Raw genomic sequence first — 16,767 nt, 5'->3', positions numbered from 1 at the left:
CTGCATATCTTATTATTTGGTGATTTATTCAGTTCTTGCTTCTATTTTTCCTAACCATGCCTTCAAAGTGTACAACCTAGAATTTTTTCTACCTATTCAGCTCCAAAATTGAATCAGTAATACAGAAGACTACATTTTTCTTTTTAAAATTTCTATTTGATTCTTTTTAAATGTTTGTTTTGTTTTCATTTATAACCATTTGTATTTCTTTGGAAGAGGGAGAGACAGACAGACAGATAGACAGACAGTCAGAGAACTTTACTTAAAACCAGGCTGAAAACTGCATTCCAAAACACACAAGGAAAATATTCACACACATACACACACTCTTAAAATTCAACATGTTCAACATTTGGTAGATAAATTTACCCCCAATGAAATGAAAGTAATAGAGTAATCCTAAAATGACATAATAACAAAGAGGGTTAATATTTTCAGAACAGAGAAGAAAAGAATAACACCAACAGTAAAAGAATAAATTATGAACCAAAATGAGCAAATATGAACAAAAAAGATGGACATGCAAAAGAACTAACTATAAATCCTGAAAATGAAAAATATAGTATTCATTTATTAACTCATTAATTATAATAAATAAATATTATAAATAATATATGTTTATTATATGTTAGGCATTGTTCTAGGCAGTGGGAATAAAATAATGTAAAAAAGAGTAAACATCCTTTGCCATCAGAGAGATTTCATTCTTGTGAGAGACTAACAGCCAATAAGCAAGATAAACAAGATAAATTGGTGGCCCATGCTTATACTCACAGCACTTTGGGAGACTGAGGCAGGAGGACTGCTTGAGCCCAAGAGTGTGAGACCCTGTCTCTACACAGAAATTAAAAAATTAGCTGGGCATGGTGGTGTGCACCTGTAGTCCTAGCTACTCGGGGAATGAGGTAGGAGGATTGCTTGAACCTGGGAGGTAGAGGCTGTGGTAAGCCGTGATTGTACCACTGCACTCCAGTCTGGATGACAGAGTGAGATTCTGTCAAAAAAAAAGAGAAGAAAAAAAAACAGATAAAGAAGGAAGATATATAGATATTAGATGGTGGCAAGCCCTAATGACAAAAGCAAGGCACAAAATAGGGATAGAGTTTTAAGTGTGTCTATGATTAAAATTTTAAATAGGATGGTCAGGAATGCTCTTAATAACATGATATTTGAATTAAGACAGGGAAAGAACAAGCCATGTAAATCCCTTGAGGAAAGAATGATCCAGTTATAGGAAACAGCCAACGCAAATGCCATAAGGCAGGAGCTTGTCTGATGCTTTTGAGGAATAGCAAGGAAAACAACACGACTGAAATGGTAGGAGGAAGGAGAGATTGAGATGAGGGCCAGATAGTGTAAAGCCTTGTGTGCTATTGTAAGAACTTTGGTTTTTACTCTGCGAGAGATGGTAAGCCATTGGAGGGTTTTAGCAAAATAGTGATATGACATGGCTTCTGTTTTATCAGGATCATTGTTGTGTTGGGAATAGATGAAAGGGGGATAAGGGTAGAAGCAGGGAGATCAGCTAGAAGTCTGTTGCCACAGTCCAAGTAAAAAACAATGGCAGCTCGTGCCAGATTGGTAGCAGTGGAAGTCCTGACAATATTTTGGATTTTGATATTCATTCAAGATAGAGATGACAGGAATTGTTGATGAGTTTAAAGTGAGATGTGAAATAAAAAGAGACAAGAGTAACTTACATCTTTTACCTGTGTAACTAGAAAATTAGCGTAGCTATTTACTGAGTTGGAAAGCATGTGGGAGACTCAGGTTTGTGGAGGAATATCAGGAGCACAGTTTTCTATTTCATTTATTAATTTACTTATATTTTTGAGACAGGATCTAGCTCTGTCACACAGGCCGACACAGCTCACTGTAACTTTGAACTCCTGGGCTCAAGGATTCTTCCACTTCAGCCTCTTAATTAGCTATGACCATAGACAAAAGCCACCATGCTTGGCTAACTTTTAAACTTTTTGGTAGATATGAGGTCTTTATATTGCCCAGGGTGGTCTCCAACTCCCGGCCTCAAGCAATCCTCCCGCCTTGGCCTCCCAAAGTGCTGGGATTACAGGCATGAGCGGCTGTGTCTGGCCTCAGTTTTCAATTTGAGATACCTATTAAGCATTCCAGAGGAGATGCCCAAGATGGTAGTTTGATAAACAAATCTGGAATTCAGAAAAGAGGCCAGGATGGAGATACAAATTGTGGAGTAACCAGCATATAACTGTACTTAAAGCCATAAAAAACTGGAAAAAAACTGTCACCAACCTAGGATTCTATAACCAGAAATATAATCCTTCAAAAACAAAAGAGAAATACAAACTTTCACAGGTCAACAAAAAATGGGGAGTTCATCAGCAGCAGATCTGCCCTGTAAGAAATGTTAAAAGAAGTTCTTCAGGAAAAACGACATATATCAGAAATTCAGATCTACATCAAGCAATGAAGACTATAGTATAGCAGAAGGAATAAATAAAGGTAAAATAAAATTTTCATTCTTAATTGATCTAAAAGATAACTATTTGTTTAAAGTAATAATAGTAATAATGTGTTGAGGGATAATACATATGATTAGGTGAAAGAAAGATGGCAGTGTCATATTAGGTAGGAGAGAGGAATTGGGAATAAGTTAAGTTACACTACATGTGAAATGGCATACAGTTGGCCCTTTGTATTCATGGATTGAATGAATTGCAGATTTAAAATATTCAGAAAAAGCAATTCCACAGAGTTCCCCAAACCAAAATGTGTGTTGAATTTGCCACACATCAAGTTCTCCATTCAGTTCACATAAATGAATTGATGTGTAGCCATTGTGTTGGGTATTATGGATAATCTAGAGATTATTTAAAGTATACGGGAGGATGTGCATAGATTATTTGCGAATACTACGCCATTTTATATCAGGGACTAAGCATCCATGGATTTTGGTATCCTTTGATCACCATGGAGAAACCAATCCTCCACAGTGACCAAGGTCAACATTCACAGTGCTAAATCATATTGATAGTATGTACCTTGATATGATGTGATAAAAATGGCACTTTACCTGGGTTGTCTTCCTCCCTCAAAACATATAACCCCAGACTACCTGTGCAAAAAACATCAGACAAATCCCAGTTGAGGGACACTCTACAAACTACCTAATACTTCTCAAAACTGTCAAGATCATCAAAAACAAGGAAAGTCTGAGAAATTGTCACAGCCAAGAGGAACCTAAGAACACAGAAGAACTAAATGTACTACGGTATCCTCAGTGGGATCCTATAGCAACAACAAAAAAAATTAGGTAAAAACTGAGGCAATCTGAGTAAAGTATGGACTTTAGTTAATAAAATGTACCAATATTGGCTCATTAGTTGTGACAAATATCCCATACTAATGTCAGATGTTAATCATAGGGGAAGCTGGGTGTGGAGGTATATGTGAACTCTTTGTGTTTTCTTTGTAATATTTCTGCAAGTCTAAAACTATTCTAAAAGTAAAAGTTTTTTAGAAAGAATTAAAAGTTCAGTTACATAAAAAGCACAAAGAAAGGTAAATACAACAAATATAATCATTTATAGAGAATGTACAGAATTGATATAAAATTGCAATCCAGATGCATGCCGCTTATAAGAGACACATCTAAAATAACAACAAAATATCAAAAGGCTAAAAATAAATAAAAATTCAAAAAGAAAGCTTCTGTAGCAATATTACTATCAGATAAAACACAGTTTAAGATAGGAGCATTAATAGTGATATAATAATAAACAAAGATAGAATGAAAAACTTGCTGATATAACTATTATAAACTGTGAAACTGAAAAACATAAGGAAAACAAACAAATCCGTAAGTACATAAATCTATAATATCTATACATTATGTATGGATCACATGGATAACAAATTAGAAACATAAATAAGATTTGAACCCCATAATCAACAGTGTAATCAAAAAACAACTTGAGGTTATTAGATAATTTACTTTTTTTTTTTTTGCAAACGTACATGTAACATTTAGGAAAGTTGACTAAGCACTAGATCACAAAGGAAGTATCAGTAAATTTTTTAAAATTATCATCTTAAAGCTTATTTTCCCTGACCACAAAGAATTAAAATGGAAAACAATAAAATACTGTAAAATTAAAACCTGTGTGTTTAAAAACTAAAAACAAATTATTAAATAATTTATGGCTAAAGAGAAAATTACAGTTTAAATAAGAAAATATATAGAACTAAGTGACAATAAAAATTACTATGTTTCAAAATTTGTGGGATACAGCGAAATTGGTACTTAGAGGAAAATTTATAATCTTAACTAAAAAACATGACATTAAAAATAAGCAGGCATGTTCACCATCTGGGTGGCAGATTAATTCGTACTTCCAACCTCAGCACCATGCCATATACCTTTGTAACAAACCAGTATGTGTATCTCCTAATTCTAAAATAAAAGTTGGAAAAAAAAAGCAAGTAAAAATTTCTGGCACAGTATACATTGTGAACACTTCATAAATGTTAATGATTATTATTATTGGCTAAAAAAACAAGTAAAAATTCAGCTCAAGAATACAGAAAAGAGTAACTCCCTCAAAAAAGGAAACAAATAATAAGGATACGTGGAGAAATTGATTAAATGGAAAATAAAAGCATAGATGCTATCAAAAGAAAATATGTTTTGTTTGGAAGATCTGCAAAATAAAAACAAACCATTGGCCAACTTAATTGAGACAAAAAGAAAAAAAGAGAAAAGAAAAGACAGGCATAAACAAACAAATTATTCTAGGAACAAAGAAATGGTCCATAACTACAGTGAGTAGGGATTTTAAAAATTATAAGAGAATATTGTAAGTTGCTTCATGCCACTAAAATTGAACACTTAGCGGAGATGGAAAATATTCTAGAAAAAAATTGACTAAAAGCATAGAAAAACTGTATAAACCAACAGCAATTTTTAAAAAGAAATTAATCTGTGGTTAAAAAGAATACTCTCCTGTAAAAGGCACCTGGACAAGAAAACTTGATAGAAGAAAAGAACCAATATTTTAGATAAAAATATTCTTTACCTTAAAATCTGAGAAAACAGAAAAAGAGCAGCAATTTATGAAATGGTTATAACCTAGATACCAAACCAGACAAAGGATAGTATAGTTTTAAAAACTACTTACCTACTTTGCTTATAGGTAAACATTCGATGTTTCTAAATAAGTTATAACCAATATAAAAATTCATATAAAATATAAACAAACCAAATGCAACAAACGGCCATTCATTATGATCAAGTAGAATTCATTTCAAAAACGTAAAATTGGTTCAACCTAAGAAAATCTAGCAATGTAACTTATACATAAATGTATTAGAATCATAATGATGTCTATACATATATAAAGAACATGATATAATTTAATATTTATGAAATATGAAATTTTGGCAAAGTAGGAAAAGAAAGAAACCTCCTTTATGTGAAATGGTATTTTCCAAAACATAGACCAAACATCTTAATTATAAAGTTGAGGAGTGGTCCCATTAAAGTCAGGAATTTGGCAATATTGTCCCACTATGTGCGCGACTTTTATCATTGTTTTAGAGATCCAGTCAATGCCAAAAGAAAAGGAAAGAAAAATAAATAAAAGGTGTAAAGATTGGAAAGGAAGAGACAAAAATCGTCTATATTTGCATATTGTATGGCTATCCTTATAGAAAATTTAAGGAAATCTTCAGAAAAAAAATGAGTAGAATTAGTTAGAATTTAAAAAATTGCTAGATACAGTCATCATACAAAAAGTAAATGTTTCTGTAGAGCAGCAATAACCAATTATAAAACGTAATTGAAAAAAATAGGCCATTCTCAATAATAACTAAACTACTGAATACCCAGAGATAATTTAATAAGATGTAAGAAATTTTATGGAGAAAATCACAAAATGTAATCGAAGGGCACAAAAAAATAGCTGAATAAATAAAGAGATTCAACATTCAGATGAAAAGTCTCAACAGCATAAAGATAGTGATTCTTCTCAAAATAGTGTTTTAATTAAATGTAATTTCTTTCACAATCCTAATAGGATTTTTGTGAAAGTTGACAGAATAATTCCTATATTCACAGGTAAATATATAAGACGTTATGAGCACAGGGATTAGTAACTCTTTTATTCACTGATTTACCTCCAAGCACATGAAAAGAAGTGCATGACATATACTAATTGCTCAATAAATATTTGTGAAATAAGTGAATGGATGCCCAAGAGTGCAAGGTAATTCTGATGCAGAACCAGACTTATGCTACTAGTTATTAGGTCTTATTATAAAGCCATAGAAATTAAGAGGGTATAGTATTAGTGTAGAGATAGACAAATGAATCAGTGGAAAGGATGGAGAATTCACAAACAGAGAGAAATAAATGTAGGAATTTACAATTCAAAGGTGCTGAGACAATTGGTTTTCCATGTAAAAAATATAAAAGTTCATTCCTAATTCATACCTTACATTATGAACCTAGATACATCATGGCCTAATTGTGAAAAAATATTAAATATTAAATTATAGGGAAATAATTTTATGACCTCAGGGAAGAGAAAGATTTATTAAATAAGATAGTTTTAAAAACCCAGAAATCACGTGAAAAAATGGCAAAATTGACTATATAAAAGTTAGAACCTTCTGAATCACAAAAGAAAAAAGTTAAAAGAAAAGCCAGAAAAAGAGATAAATGATTTTCGAAATATGTATAAAGCAAATAATTAGTATTCTGCATATATAAAGAACTCATGCACATTGATAATAAACTCAATTTTTAAAACCAGGTCAACAATATGATCAGGCAATTTACTGAAAAGAAAGCCTGAATATCCAGTTGAAGTCTACTTCTTAATTTCCAAATATCTCAGGATCTTGTATTTAACTTCTTGTGAGTTTTAGCTTTATTTTTCTGTTGTCAGAGAACATATTATGTGTGATTTCAGTTATTTGAAATTTACTGGGGTGTAATTTGCTCAGAATGAATGACTAATTGCACCATTTAGATCAGGATATTCCTTATATTATAGTAACTCAGTGAATATTTGTTGAAAGAATTAATGCAAACACTCAAAATCATTGATCTCCCAACACCCTTTCTCAGGACATTGTTTTTTGATAAGACAAGAAATAAAATTTAAAAATCTGCCACAAAGATGAAAAATTATTAACATTTGTTCATTTTAGGTGGTATTTGGTATTTGTTATCTTTAACTTTTTTGGCATTTTTTGGTATTTATATTTCTAGTACTTAATTTTTAAGTGAATTTGATATTTAATGGATAAGTCAGATCAACTGAGTAAACATTCCTTAGCATTTTGAAATAAAAGCAAATATGGCTGACGTAATCAGCTGAAAGGAAGAGCGCTATCATTGTGTTGGAAATTACCTTGATGCAATGATAGTCTTCCAGTACTCTAGTGGGTGAATGACCCCAGAGGCCATGCACTGAACAGGCTTGAAAACCAAATTAAGACATTCAAAGTACACTTCTTAAAACATATAGCAAGAAGCAAGAGGAAATAGATGGGGTATGTTAACAAGGTTAGGATAGGTGCAAGTGAGACTGAAGGACCATGCTGTTTGAGTCTTGTGTTATACAATGGGCATATGCCATGTCTCTCTCGGCGACCACCTCCTCTTGTGAGGACCAGAGTCAAAGTTAGGCCAGGGATTGCCTAGGGCTAAAGTACTCCCTTGGAGAAAAGCAGGGCAACGGTGCTGGCCAATAGCTGGAACTTGCCACTCAGTTTAACAAAAAGCACTGGGTTTCATTTTCTTCAGGGTTGGGCAGAGAACACTTGGGGCCAGAATGAGTGTCACCAAAGAGTGAGCATGGTGTTAACCACTAGAGAAGAGTATCCAGATGTTGTGCAGTCTCCTTATTGCATCTAAGGACATTTTGATAATCTTACTTACGCTCCCTTTAAAGGTGCAAAAAGATGGAGAAGATGAATTACAGAAGGCTACTTCACTAATTAGCTATATATCTTGGCGGCATGGAAGAAAAATTTTAATGTTGCAAGTAATCTTTCACACTCTCATGGGGAAAGCTTATTGAAAGTCCAAAACCACCTTGGGAGAGCACAGTGAAGGCTGGTTTATTCAGTCTTCTCATTATGCTTTGGAGCAATAATAAAACCTACTAAGCAAAAATGCTGATGGGATATGGGTTTCTTTACTGTCATAAGGCAAGCAGCACATCAACCTTCATTGTTGGAATGTGAGGCCATTCTTGATGTTTATCCCTTTTTACACAAGCAAATCATATAAATTCACAATCACAAAGCCTCCTTTCCCACACAGTGTACCTTGATTCTGGTATCGGAAAAATATGATTATGATAAGAAGACAAAGACTTGCCTCAAAGAAGATTTAAAGATAAGCACACACCATCATCCTTAGAGTTACTGCAAAACATGCCTTCCATGCATCTACCCCACCACCAAAGCCTGCCTGATACCCCGGCATCATACAATTCACTTGTTCTGCCTCTTTCCAAAACCTTTGATAGCTATAGATAGGGTATGTGGCGGACTAGTGGAGGGGAGAGCAAAGTGAGGGAACCTCTATGGCTTCTGTCTGCCCCTTTCCCTTAAGAAGTGATATAGGTAGTAAGAAAATTGGTCCTGATGCTAAATTTAATGTGCATTCCTTATAAGAAGGTCTCCTAAGGCATCAGAGAAATGTATGCATGCTCCCTGTTATACTGTTCCATGTTATACTAATCCATGTGTGCAACAGTCCATTTCAATGATGGGAGAGTAATACATTCTGAGAAGCATTTCCTGACAAGTGGAAAAAGATGGAGGCCACAAGATGTTATGAACTGAATGTCTGCATCCCTCCACAATTCATATGTTGAAATCCTAACCCCCAAAGGGATGGGGTTAGGAGGTGGGCTTTGAGAGGTGATTATGTCATGAGGGTGGAGCCCTCATGAATGAGATTGTTAGTGCCCTTATAAAAGCGACCCCAGAGAGCTCTCTTGACCTCTTTCTGCCATGTGAAGATACCATGAGAAACCAGCAGCCCTCAACCTGGAAGAGGACCCTCAACAGAAACCCCCCATGCTGGCACCCTGATCTTTGACTTCCAGCCTCCAGAACTATGAACAATGAATGGTTGTTGTCTATAAGCTACCCAGTCTGTGTGCCTTGTTATAGCAGCCCAGACTGACTAAGACACAGGATACTACAGAAATGCACTATGATCTATTGTAGTGCTGTTTGCATGCTCAAGTTTATGTTTCGTTTTTGTTTTAGCCAATTAGAAATAAGGAGGAATTCCTACAATGTCATGGTGCAAAGACAGAAGAACTTTATATTCCAAAGGTTATGAAGCATCAATGCGCTCAAATATCCATGGAATTTCAACTGTCCCTATTCTTATGGAAGCCCAGTACCAAGTAAATATGTATGGATTTGTCCTATAATGCTGCTTATCAGAGTTTTAAGAAAAACCATGCAAAATTGAATTGTATTTTCTTAGCTAATTGTTATACTGATTTTAAAATGTATTAGTCTATACCAATGGGCAGCAAACATTTTTTGTAAAAGACAGTATTTTGGGCTTTGTGAGCCATATGATCGTTGTCATAACTACTCAACTCTGATTTTCTGTAGTGTGGAAGTTGCCACAGACAATATGCTTTAAAAAAATGAGCATGACTGTGTTCCAATGAAATATTATTTATAAAAGCAGGTGGTGAGCCTGATTTGGTCTACGGGCCTTAGCATGCTGATCCCTGGTTTATACAATAGTTGTAACCAAGACTTTTTTTTGGTTTTGAGACGAAGTCTTGCTCTGTCACCAGGCTGGAGTGCTTTGGTGCGATCTCGGCTCACTGCAACCTCCGCCTCCCAGGTTCAAGCGATTCTCCTGCCTCAGCCTCCTAAGTAGCTGGGACTACAGGCATGTACCACCATGCCCAGCTAATTTTTGTATTTTTTTTTCTTTTTTTATTATTATTGTTATACATTAGGTTTTATGGTACATGTGCGCAATGTGCAGGTTAGTTACATATATATACATGTGCCATGCTGGTGCACTGCAACCACTAACTCATCATCTAGCATTAGGTATATCTCCCAATGCTATCCCTCCCCCCTCCCCATTTTTGTATTTTTTAGTAGAGACGGGGTTTCACTATCTTGGCCAGGATGGTCTCGATCTCTTGACCTCGTGATCAGCCCACCTTGGCCTCCCAAAATGCTGGGATTACAGGTATGAGCCACCATGCCCGGCCGTAATCTAGACTCTTAACATAGACAAAGGAGGGTCTGCATAGCCATAGGCCAGGTGTGATGCATTATCTGCTCAGGGTTAGCTTTGCCACTAAACAAGCTGACTCTTAATCATGCTTCTGGTCCAGCTTCAGAAATGTACCTCAGAGCCTAGGAGGAAGGTGCTCTTCTATTTGAGACTTTTCTCTGCGTGTTTGTTCAGAACATTGGAATCCACTGGGCTAACTGCTCATAATCCATTAGTGCTATGGTCTGAATGTTGATATCTCCCACAAATTCATATGTTGGAACCTAGTACCCAATATGATAATATTAAAAGGTGGGGCCTTTTGGGAAGTGATTAAGTCACGAGGACTCCACTCCTGTGAATGGGATTAGTGTCCTAATAAAAGAGGTTGAAGGGAGTTGCCTTCCCACTTCCACTATGTGAAAACACAGCAACAAGAAGCCATCTATTAAGCAGAGCCCGTGCACTTACTACATGTTGCATCTGCGGGTGCCTTGATCTTGGACTTCTCAGTCTCCAGAACTGTGAAGAGTAATTTTGTTATTTATAAGTTATCCAGTCTAAGGTATTTTGTTATAGCAGTCTGAACAGACTGAGACAATGAGGTGTAGTGGGAGCACTTAAAATCTGGATTTAGTTTGAGTTCTGGCTCAGCAACTTATGAAATATCATAAGTTGAACAAATGTATCTCTCCAAGCCTGCTTTCTCTTCTTTAAAATGTTTACAAAAATATTTCTGGGATTTTATTATACAAAAATATTTCTGGGAGGTTAGAGTTAGAAATGACAAGACTGGGTGCAGTGGCTCATGCTGGTAATCCCAGCACTTTAGGAGGTGGAGGCGGGTGGATCACTTGAGGCCAGGAGTTCGAGACCAGCCTGGCCAACATGGTGAAACCCCATCTCTACTAAAAATACAGAAATTAGCTAGGTGTGGTGGTGCACGCCTGTAATTCCAGCTACTTGGGAGGCTGAGGTACGAGAATTGCCTGAACCTGGGAGGCAGAGGTTGCAGTGAACTGAGATCAAGCCACTGCACTCCAGCCTGGGCAACAGAGAGAGACTCTGTCTCAAAAAAAAAAAAATCAAAAATGACATATATGGAAAAGCTAAACATACTGTAGGAACAATTATAAGAGCACAGTTTCACCAAGTTCACCCATATATCTTAAATACATGTTCTGTGGTAGTTCACTCACATTTTCATAATACCTTCTAGATAATAGAGTGACTAAACTTGTTGGAATAAAATACCAATATGAGCATGCTTTTAAATTGCAACTCCAAATGAGAAAAAAAAATACATCTTTTATGGGTGCAATTGTGGATCCCTAACAGAGCTTCCTCCTTGTGGAATTAATATTAGAAAAATACTGTATAAAACTTCAAGGGAGGAAAAAAATTAAAAACTTTTAAAGCAGAAAAGATGCAAATTCCTTGAGGACTTGTGCACCTGAATTAGAGGTTGTTACTGAAAGCATCCAATAAAAATTTTCCAGGTGAAAAGCAAATAAAATGAAAGGCTGTCAGTAAGTAAAAATCCGTGTACATGAATACGGGGCAATACAGGTAGCAGGATTTGGCTAGCGATTCTCTGAAAATGTGAAACAGTGAGCATAGACATCCTTGGCAATTTGTAGGTCTCATTCAAGCCCAAATCACCGTGAGTTTTGTAAATAAACTGGTGCAGCTGCCAGCAGGCGAGCTGGTGACTGTGTAACACACTGGCAGAGAATCACGCATGTTACAGAGCATGATGTTAGGTGGGTTGAACCAAGGACAGATGCTTTGCAACAAGCTTTTCACAATTTAGAAAGGAAATTGTTCATAGGTATAAAAGAAGGCAACTATAAGATTCTCTGTCATGAAATTTGTATCTCTGATTTTAAAATAAAAAAACGCAAAATAGACTGAGCAAGATTTCTGGTAAATAGGAAAAGTTAGTATTTAGAAAACTGTTTCATCAAATTATCTCAAATCCACGAATAGAGGTCTCCTTGTCTTCTTTAAAGACTGGTTTGCTTTTACTTACTTACTTGTACATGTTTGCTGAACTATGTCCCTGTCACTGCATTTCTAACAGTGAATTAACAAGAATGTTGCTATTTGGACTCCATTCTGCCTAAGACATTTACTCAGGATGCTGCTTCTAAAATTTCCTTCATTGGCATCAGATGTTCTGTATCTAAAGCTCTAAAGCAGTGTTTCTCCATCTGGGGTCCTTGGATGCTTGAAGGTATATTCTTTCAGGTCTGGGAGAACTCTATAACAATATTGTAGCTTTGAGTTTTTATTTTGATGGTAATCAAATGTACTATAAAATTAAAATAGTTTAAAAAGAGAAAAATGGTGGAAGAATTGGATTATCACATAGGGCGTGGTAGACATTATAGGCCAAACTTAAAACCAAAAAATCTGTATTGTGGCAATCAGCATATCAGCATATTTTCTTTCTTTCTTTCTTTCTTTTTCTTTTTCTCTTTTTTTTTTTTGAGACAGAGTCTCTCTCTGTTGCCCAGGCTGGAGTGCAATGGCATGATCTTGGCTCACTGCAGCCTCTGCCTCCCGGGTTCATGTGATTCTCCTGCCTCAGCCTCCCAAGTATCTGGGAATACAGATGCCTACCACCATGGCTGGCTAATTTTTGTATTTTTAGTAGAGACGGGGTTTTGCCATGTTGGCCAGGTTGGTCTCAAACTCCCGACCTCAGGTGATCCACCTGTCTCGGCCTCTCAAAGTGCTGGAACTTGAGCCACCACGCCTGGCCGGCAATCAGCATATTTTCATATTACAAGTTTGCAATGGCGTTTCAGCAAAATAATATCACACTTTAATGTTGCTAATTGAAATTTCATTATTTTGTATTATACTTGATTTATAACAAGATCATAGGCATTAAGAAGTTATACCTAGTTTTATGTTTGCGTATTTTAAGTAACATTAATAAACAAGGTTATATATCAAACTTTAATGATATGGTTTTCCTTTTAGAAGAGGTCTCTACATATCTAAGCTTGAAAAGTACTAATCTAAATTCTCTTCAACAAGCTGGTGTATTTTCCGTTAAAGAGTATAGTGATAAAGTTAGTCAAAAAGTATGCCTACTATGGAAGTTTCTCAAAAAAATTGAAAAGAACTACCATATGATCCAGCAATCCCACTTGTGTGTATATGTCCAAGAGAATTGATGTCAAGATCTTGAAGAAATGTCTGCACTCCTATGTCCACTGTGCATTACTCACAGTAGCCAAGATACAGAAACAATTTAAATGTCCTTCGATAGACGAATGGATAAAGAAAATGTGGCACATAAGTATAATGGAATATTATCCAGCCTTTGAAAAGAGGAAAATCCTGCCATTCGTGACAACATGGATAAATTTAGAGGACATTATGTTGAGTGAAATAAGCCAGACACAGAAGGACAAATACTACATTATAATATACATATGGGGAATTCAGAACATTTGAACTCATAGTAGCAGAGAGTAGAATGGTTGGTTGCTGTGGCTGGGGGAAGGGAGAAGGAGAGGTGCTGGTCCAAGTGTACAAATTTTCTGTTATGCAAATGAGTAAGTGCTAGAGATCTACTGAGTGACACAGTGACTAGAGTAGACAATGCTGTATTACATACTTTAAAATTTGCTAAGAGAGTAAATCTTATGTTAAGTGTTCTTATCACACACACAAAATAATAATCACAAATAAAGAGGGCTGGGGGAACTTTTTGGAGGTGATGGATATATTTATGGCATATATTGAAGTGATGGTTTAATGGGTGTGTCCTCATCTCCAACTCAGGTTGTATACATTGAATATGCACAGCTGTTTGTGTAACAATCAGTAAAGTGGTTTAAAAGAAAAAAGAAAACCTAACTGTCTGGATCCTAAGAAGGGGCTACTTACTGGATAATTTGGCCACGTGATGCTATGGTCTATTAAGGGATCCATGTCATAGGGTCTTCACTCCTGGGAGACCCCAGGAGTAAAAAGCCAAAGTAACATTTGGCAGCTCTTTCTAGGTACCCTGTGGCTCCAGCCCCCTCCTTCCCACATACAGCATCTTCATCACTTTGGATCTATCTTAATTTCCTGTCTTCCTCGGCTCGGTGGTTTCTGATCTTTTGTGTATGAGGTCTTTTCTTCAAGGTTAAAACATTACACCCACTAATCAAAAGATCATTGTACTTTCAGTGGAGAAAATATATAATGACAAAAATACCATAAATTCAATAATGCTATTAAATAAATTTTAGAATTTTAATCATCATAATAGTACTTGTATGTTTTTTAAAAATGGCCTTATATACATGAATATTTCTCATTCTGCCTCCTGAGAAGGCTTACTCTACATATGGATGGAAAGACCGCTTGAAATAACTCGTGGCCCACCAAGGGCCCAAGGCCTACAGGTTGGAATTGCTGTTGTAACTGTTTACAGTGTCAGCATAGAAAACAAATTCCCTCCAAGGCAGACAATCACCATGGTGCTTCTTGACATCGGTAACAGCTAAAAGAAGGCAGCACCATCAGATAGTGGGATAATTGACCTGGAAATGACTTATATTAAGTCACCTGAATTGTACTTACATGTATGTGTGTATGTATGTGTGCGTATGTACGTACATATGTCAGACATATATACTATATATGCTGATATATATGTATACATATGTTAGATATATATTATATATAATATGTACATATGTTAAATTAATACATATCAATATATATCTATATACACACACACATAGATTCTACCGTTCATTTGCAGGCCTGAAACAGAGAAATTTTTTGGCATGATTTTGGCAGATTTCCTTGTTTGTGAAACAGACACTGAAAGAGAGGACTTCAGGAAGCAGAAACAAATTATTCATTTTTTAAAACCTCTTCCCCTTCCCAATGTTGCTACCTTGTAATGTACAAAAAACAAAACTCAGAGTGGTGACACGATATCCTTAAAAAAAAAAAGCTCCTGGTGCTAGAAAATTGGGCAGCCAATTTTAGCGAGTGGCTGAATTCCAGAGTGTTGACTGTTGTCTACTGAAAGAGTAAAAATGTTATCACCTGTTTAAGCACTGCTGACTGATGTATATTCAAAAGCAAATTCAAACAGTTGCACCCACTTTTCAGGCATCAGGAAAACCAGATGAAACTAGTGTCTCAGAGATATGATATCAATGGAAACTTTTTCTTTCTCTCTCTTTTTTTCTTTCTTTTTTTTTCCAGTGGAGTAAGAGAGGGAAGGAGGAATTGCATTAAAATGTAATGTTTGTCAATGACTGTGATTAAAAAAAAAAAAAAAAGGAGAAGAAGAAGCAGGAAGAAAGGGAAAACTTCCCAGCCCACTGCTAGCTAAGGTGTGCAGCTATCTGAATATATTGGTAATGCGAGGGGCTGATTAGTCTGGAAGGCTGCCTACAGGTTAGCAGGCCTCATTTCAAATCTCTGACAGCAATATGTGCCGTTTCATGCTTCATCCTCATTCCCCATGTTCAACACAAACCGGGGTCACTCTATATATGGAAATCACTGTCTTCAGGGCGAAAAAATTAAAAAAGGTGAGATTGCCGCTTTAACCTCACTGGCCTCAGAAAATATGTTTTAGTCTGATACATTATACTAGTAGGAATTATTTATCAAGAAGATACAAGCTTGATATTTCAGAAATAATGAGATGTTCTGGTTTTGCAGCTGAAATTTTATGGTCCACAGAGCATCAGCTATGAATCCAGGGGAATGAAGTAAACTTGCAATGAATGATATACACCATGCAGCCAAAGAAAAGTGGCTGTGGAAAGGGTAATATGAAAGTTATAACACAGGACAAAGCTTTCTAGAGCTAAAGTTCCTTTGTTGCTAACAGAGGAAATACATTTTAAGGAATGATAAAAAGAATCTATGCATAAAAATCTCTCAGACTTTCCTTCCCGGTATTTTATTTGGCAAAGGACCTATGTGGTGAGAAAACTGTAATGAACATTACAGTCAGTCTATGGTTTACGTGAAATATTTAAAAACTCACAGCAAAATAATCTGAAAAGTCTCATGAGCTGTCACCGTTGTGGAGCATCCTGACATTAACGTGGCAGTTGGAAGAAGAAAAAAAAATGAATAAACATACATGATACTGCTTTTTGGAAATGTAGATTTTGCTTACATTTTTCTTGACCAAATTGCCGTAGTGATAAAAGGCCATTTGCCTTACATTTCCAGGACTTTAAAAGAATGCCCAGGAAACGCCAGGACAATACTAACTTAGAAAAGTGACAAGCTGCTTTCCACCACCATACTTTGGTGTGTATCGTCCTTAGTAGGTCCTTCTCCAGCCCACAACTGAATTCTGATCTTTCCCTGTTCAAGATCCACTTCCTAAGATCTTTGAGACCTATCACAGTTCCACATCACACAAAGTCGGGCCTGGCTGCGCCCCAAGGAGCAGCAATTTGAAATCATCCACTGGTGATTCCAGTACCCCTTGGGATATTTAGCCAACAAGTCTAATCATG

At 36.0% G+C, this 16,767-nt stretch overlaps 1 long non-coding RNA gene across 1 annotated transcript in view; it reads right to left on the bottom strand.

Moving 5' to 3' along the window:
- Window positions 1–16,767, bottom strand: part of LOC129011761 (uncharacterized) — a 176,960-nt gene that overhangs the window by 25,960 nt on the left and 134,233 nt on the right. The window contains exon 3 of the long non-coding RNA XR_008493429.2: window positions 5,055–5,107. This is a non-coding gene — a long non-coding RNA (uncharacterized LOC129011761). The remainder of the gene's footprint in view (window positions 1–5,054; window positions 5,108–16,767) is intronic.

This window comes from Pongo pygmaeus, chromosome 14, assembly GCF_028885625.2.
Source record: "Pongo pygmaeus isolate AG05252 chromosome 14, NHGRI_mPonPyg2-v2.0_pri, whole genome shotgun sequence".
NCBI lineage: Eukaryota > Metazoa > Chordata > Mammalia > Primates > Hominidae > Pongo > Pongo pygmaeus.
This window is presented reverse-complemented; position numbering and strand designations above follow the sequence as displayed.